The following is a 6,503-nucleotide window of genomic DNA, read 5'->3' on the forward strand; positions in this document are numbered from 1 at the left end:
TGTATACAGACATTATATATTGTTCTTCTTAGGCATGAAAAGTTGAATTCATGAACACTAAAACACAACCTTGCACAGATAAATACAACCGGGAGGTTTTGCTTCTACATCCTTACTTGGTCTGGTGTGACCAAAGGTGGCTAATTATTAGCATGTGTTTGCAAACTTTAGATAATGTCGCCGTGTAAGTGACATTGCTGATTCAGTTTGATGACTTTATGTCTCCACTCTACTGTCGCTACTTATGTTACACTATGTTTTAATATTTACCGTTATCAGAAGTTATACAGTCTCACTTTAAACAATAATTAGTTTTATTAATAATGGATCAATGTAAAGGAGGTCACTTGTAGTGGAAAAACTCCAAATGTGCACGTCCCCCTGGCTCTACGGACCCAGATGTTTCCCTCTGGAGTTGGTGAAGACCAAAACAAAGCTAAAAGACAGTGAATATTGTACTTACATTTGTCCTGTGGACACACACATGACTCTAAAACAATGTAATGCTATCTGTTGGATATAAATAGGCAAGTGTTTGCTAACATATTTGCCTTACGCGCTTTGTAAGGTAATAATATGTCAATGTTTCCGCTGTGCTGAGAAATTGTGTGGGTTAATTAGTAACATGGTTTTATGGCACTTTATGGGTGTGTGGTGGGAAATCAATACGATATAAACAGAAATCATAAAATCGCTTCCTCAGTGAGTATGGCCTCTACATCTAATTGACACTCATTGAAAGTCGTTATAGTGCAATAAATAATAGTTATCCATCATAATAAACAAGGACAAGGAAACAGCAGTCCTTACGATGACTAACTTTGTGATAACACTCGTACGCTAACTGAGCAGCTCTTCTTCACAGATAACCGTATGATGTGTGTAGTGCTGAATTGATATCTGCCTAATGTGCACCCTGTGGGAGTGGACGCCATCATGCTTTGGGTGAATGTCAGTGGTTAAGTCGATTACCACACCATGAAGGGATCACTCAGTAGTCTGTTGCTTTAATAGCTGCACCCAACTGTCTCTCTCTAACACACACACACACACACACACACACACACACACGCACACACACGCACGCACTCAAACTCCTTCTTTACCTCGCATGACTCGCTTGCAGGGGCGCATAAGGTTACAATCAGCAGTCGGAGTGAAGGGGTCCCTGTGGGCCAGTACTCACGGCAAGGCTCTTCATGCAGAGAAATAAAAGTGTTGAGGCACATGTGGAGGCAGACAGATAGAGAGAGGGGGGGAGGGAGAATGCGGGAGTGACGAAGAGACGGATGTTGCCTGTTAACCTCAGAAAGGAATATAAGCAAGAAAATGTTCTTTCCACACTGACATAAGTACTAATAAAGAGTCCACTCCTCCCGTGTGTGTGTCTGTGTGTGTGTGTCTGTGTGTCTGTGTGTGTGTGTGTGTGTGTGTGTGTGGGAGTAAAATAGAGCCCAAAGTGTGAGAGTTCTTATTAAGGTACAACATGTTCTTGGCTGCTAGTGCGATTTAAATCCAAATCCTTAATTTAATCTGAACCAAATCCAATTTAAAATGATCGGAATGATGGAAAATCTGAAGTTTCCTTGAGAATATTACTGCTGTGTTTGCAGCTTTAGCAGCTTCTGAAACATTAATAACTTGGATGTAGTTATTGTCTGGTGTTAATCCATGTATTAAATCAAATCAAATCAAATTTATTTGTATAGCCCAATATCACAAATTCTACATTTGTCTCAGTGCTTTACAGACTGTGCAGTGCAGCTAATACAGGAGTACTATGATCCCGTTTCCTTGTTCTTGTCAATACACGTGCCGCTGCATTTTGGATCAACTGAAGAGTCTTAAGCGACTTTTTGGGACAACCTGATAACAATGAGTTGCAGTAATCCAGCCTTGAAGTAACAAATGCATGGACTAGTTTTTCTGCATCATTTTGAGACAGGATGTGTGTTATCTTTGCAATGTTACGTAGATGAAAGAAGGCAGTCCTTGAGATTTGTTTTATGTGGGAGTTAAACGACAGATCCTAATCAAAGATGACGCCAAGATTCCTTACAGTGGTGCTGGAGACCAAGTTAATGCCATCCAGAGCTTCTATGTCATTAGAAAATGCGTTTCGGAGGCGTTTAGGGCCAAGTATAATAACTTCAGTTTTGTCTGTGTTTAACATCAAAACGTTGCTACACATCCAAGTTTTTATGTCCTTAAGGCATGCTTGAAGTTTAGCCAATTGATTGGTTTCGTCTGGTTTAATTGATAGATATAATTGGGTATCATCCGCATAACAATGAAAGTTTATAGAGTGGTTCCTTATAATATTGCCCAAAGGAAGCATATATAAGGTGAATAGAATCAGTCCAAGTACAGAACCCTGCGGAACTCCGAGACTGACTTTGGCTGTCATGGAGGATTTATCGTTAACACATACAAATTGAGATCGCTCAGATAAATAGGACTTGAACCAGCTTAGTGCGGTTCCTTTTATTGCAACACAATGTTCCAGTCTCTGTAGTAGACTGTCATGTCGAAAGCAGCACTGGGGTCTAACAAGACAAGAACAGAGACAAGTCCTTTGTCTGATGCCAATAGAAGGTCATTGGTAACTTTCACCAGTGCCGTCTCTGTGCTATGATGAACTCTAAATCCAGATTGAAAAACCTCAAATAAAGTATTATTATGTAAAAGAATCACACAACTGTTTTGCGACTGCTTTCTCAAGGATCTTAGCGAGAAAGGGTAGATTAGATATCGGCCTATAGTTGGCTAAAACCTCTGGATCAAGACTAGGCTTTTTAAGAAGAGGTTTTATTACAGCTACTTTAAAGGATTGTGGTACGTAGCCAGATAATAGAGACAGGTTGATCATATTTAATAACGAGGTGTTAATTAAGGGTAAACCTTCTTTAAACTGTTTTATGATCTTCTTCTTTAGAGGAGCGACAGAGTCGAGTGTTATTCGCAGTGAGGCTGCAGCGCTATCAACAAGATGATTAATTTGGGAGGGACATTGGAGTCCTCTGTTATATTGATATTGAGTCCTGGTATTGAATTAAGTGCTGATGGAATCACTTCCTTAAATTTAGTCACAGCACTTTCAGATAAACATCGAGCGTAGGATGTTCTGCCTGCTGGCTTGTAGTCCAGTAACAGGACTTCAAAAGTTATTAAAGAATGGTCTGATAAAAGAGGATTATGTGGACACACTGATAAACTTTCAATTTCAACACCATATCCCAGAACAAGGTCCAGAGTGTGGTTTAAACAGTGAGTTGGTTCATGTACATTCTGACTGAACCCAATTGAATCTAATATTGATTTCATGTATAACTCCTCTTCTGTTAACCATAGATTTGATTAGTTTGGGGGGGGGGGGGCAGACACAGTCACTATGGGGATTTGAGTGGGTGACTGCCCGGAAAGAAGCACAGAGAAGTGTGTAAGACTGCAACTCTTTGTCCTGGTCTCAACTCTGGGTTGTCATTTGATTAGGTTCACTAATAAACTTTGTGATATTATTGGATATGAGATCTGCTCCATCCAAAGTAAGATGGATGCCGTCACTCCTAATCAGACCATGTCTTCCCCAGAAAGTCTGCCAATTGTCTACGAAGCCCACATCATTATCTGGACACCACCGTGAGAGCCAGCGACGGAATGATGACATAGATTTTTCAGTTACAGGAAACAGGTCAGAAAAAGTCAGTAAATTAGCGTTAGCCACGGATAGCTGTGTCCACTTAGCCCAGTGTCACTGTGGTTTGATATTTACTGTACTTTTTTTGTTGTTCCTACAAATGTACACATTTCTGTGGCATAAAGAAAAGAGGCTTGAAGACAGTCGGCTACATCACACAGGTTTTGTGCAAAAATGAGTTTCAAAAAAGTTGTGTGAGAAAGTGCAGTAAGAGAGAAACTGCACACACGTTTTACTATCTGGTGGGTGGAACAGCTGCATTAACCAAATTGTGGTAATTTTATAATTAAAACACAAAGCTTTAGTGAGATTTCACTGAGTGTCGTGAACAAAGAAGCTTCTGTTACTTCTTTTATATTGGCAGATTCAACTGTGAGAGGCAGAGGGATGCATCCCTGCCTGGATGCCCAGCAGACCTTTGTCTTAACTCTCTCCAGCAGTTCCTCGCTGCCTAATACCCACTTTGGAGTAAACTACATCTATTAGCTCTAAACACATCATTTAGAAATGCTGCAGCACCACCCTCGTAACCGTCTTGCTTTCGCTGAGTGTGGAGAAGTGGGAATTTTCCATCCATCTACAGGAACGCCAACTACACTCCTGTGTCTCTACAGTCAGCAGTAGCTTCTCTTACTGCTCCCCATCCATTTGTATGTAAAGCCTCTCCATGCAGATCCATACTCTGGATTACCTTGGCAAAGAAGCAACTCACACGAGGGGGAGGCCAACGCTTTAGGAAGGTAGAATTGGATGCATTTGCATTCATGCCACACATCCACAAGAAGTGACCTACTTAAATCCCAGAGAGCTAATTGTTCAGTGTAAACACACCATATTATATTTATGAACAATTATGCAACCGTCTGGATGCATCTGCTTAATGTCAAGAGCACAATTTGATGATTTTGGACACTATTTGTGAATTCTCTGCATCACTGTGGTGACCAGCAGAGAGTTGAAATGGATAGCCAGAGAGCCTGATAGCGTTGTGGTTCTGCACTTGTATTGTATTTTACTGCAGTCTGCCAAATTCACATTAGCTGAGCGAGCAGTCAGCGCGCAGAGCAAGCCTGGTGACTGAGGAGACTGTGGCTGTGCAGCAGGTCAGGAGTTGTTTTGTGACACGACAGCCTCAATCATCTGACCAGGATGAGTGGTTCTCTCCCACACTGTCTGGAGCCAAGTTCTCATAACACAAGAGAGTGTACGTGTGTGTGTGTTTGTGTGTGTGTGTGTGTGTGTGTGAGAGAGAGAGAAAAAGAGAGGATAATCAATGATGAAACAAGAGCACCATCTGCTGGTTTGGGCTTTTCCATGAACTCTGCATGATCAAGCATCTGTACCAGAGCTCTACATCAACCTGACTGCCATGAAGGAGTCCTAAACCACACACACACACACACACACACACACACACACAGACACACACACAGACACACACACACACACACACACACAGACACACACACACACACACACACACACACACACACACAACACACAACACACACACAGACACACACACAGACACACACACACACACACAGACACAACACACACACACACAACACACACCCACACACACACACACACACAGACACACAACACACACACACACACACACAGACACACACACACACACACAGACACATACACAGACACACACACACACACACAGACACATACACAGACACACACACACACACACACCCACACACACACACACACGTTCATGTTTGAAGCGTTTTCTTTTAAACGTATGAAGCGCTGCTTGAATCCTTTATATCTCTAAATGTTTTCATGATTACTTTTACAACATATTTATCCTGGAGTTTTCTGTATGACATATTTTTCTATTTATTGAACGTAGTTATGAAGGATTCACCCCGCTATTTAAAGCGCCGCTACGCTTTCCCTGCAACCACAGTTTAACAAACCAAAAGCTTGGCACTCTTTAAAACGTACATTTATCCCAAACATAACTTTTAAAAAGGATACAGTTCTGCTTTATCTGTCATCCATACTTCAGTCCTACAGAGAGACAAATGGCTGCATGTCAAGTACGCAACCAAAATTACAAAGCAGATGTTTTGCTATGACAGAAGAGGGAGTGCACGAGCCATTTAAGTAATGAGAAAGTATCGCAGACAGCCCCGGTGTTGAAGCCTGACACCCGGCCAACGGGGAGAGGTTGTTTTTGAGTGACTAACACAAAGAGCTAAAGTTTGCGTTTGCGTTTAGTCGTTTATTTATATGCATTTTATAATTTCAGTTTGAAAGCTAAACATTCAGAGTCCAGTTTTACCAGAGTTTGGACCCAGAAGTTATTATGTACGTGAGCAAATCACTGATCTCTGACCTTTGTTTTAAACATCTGTGTGCAGGAATAGTAGAAGAAAAGTTTGTGTGAGTGTGTGTGTGTGTGTGTGTGTGTGTGTGTGTGTGTGTGTGTGTGTGTGTGTGTGTGTGTGTGTGTGTGTGTGTGTGTGGAAGGCTTGTGATTTTGTGGTGACTTTTACACATCTTAACTGTCTTTGGGAAAGCACTAGAGGGAGCTAATGGATTACCCGGACTCTCTCTGTCTGCCTCTCATCCGCAGTGACTAAGAGCATCCAACGACAGAGAACATAGAGTACTCTCATTACCTCAACGACGAGGGAAAACATTACCAAGTGGCAGAGATCCTAGCTCAAATAAACAGAGCTGAGTCGAGACAGGGACAGAAGTAAGCTGGCTTTGCCCGTCTGTCTGTGCTGTGACTGCACTATGATTAAAAAAGGTTACTGGAGGGTTACTGTAATCATAT

The sequence above is a fragment of the Cottoperca gobio genome, chromosome 4 (assembly GCF_900634415.1).
Source record: "Cottoperca gobio chromosome 4, fCotGob3.1, whole genome shotgun sequence".
Lineage (NCBI taxonomy): Eukaryota > Metazoa > Chordata > Actinopteri > Perciformes > Bovichtidae > Cottoperca > Cottoperca gobio.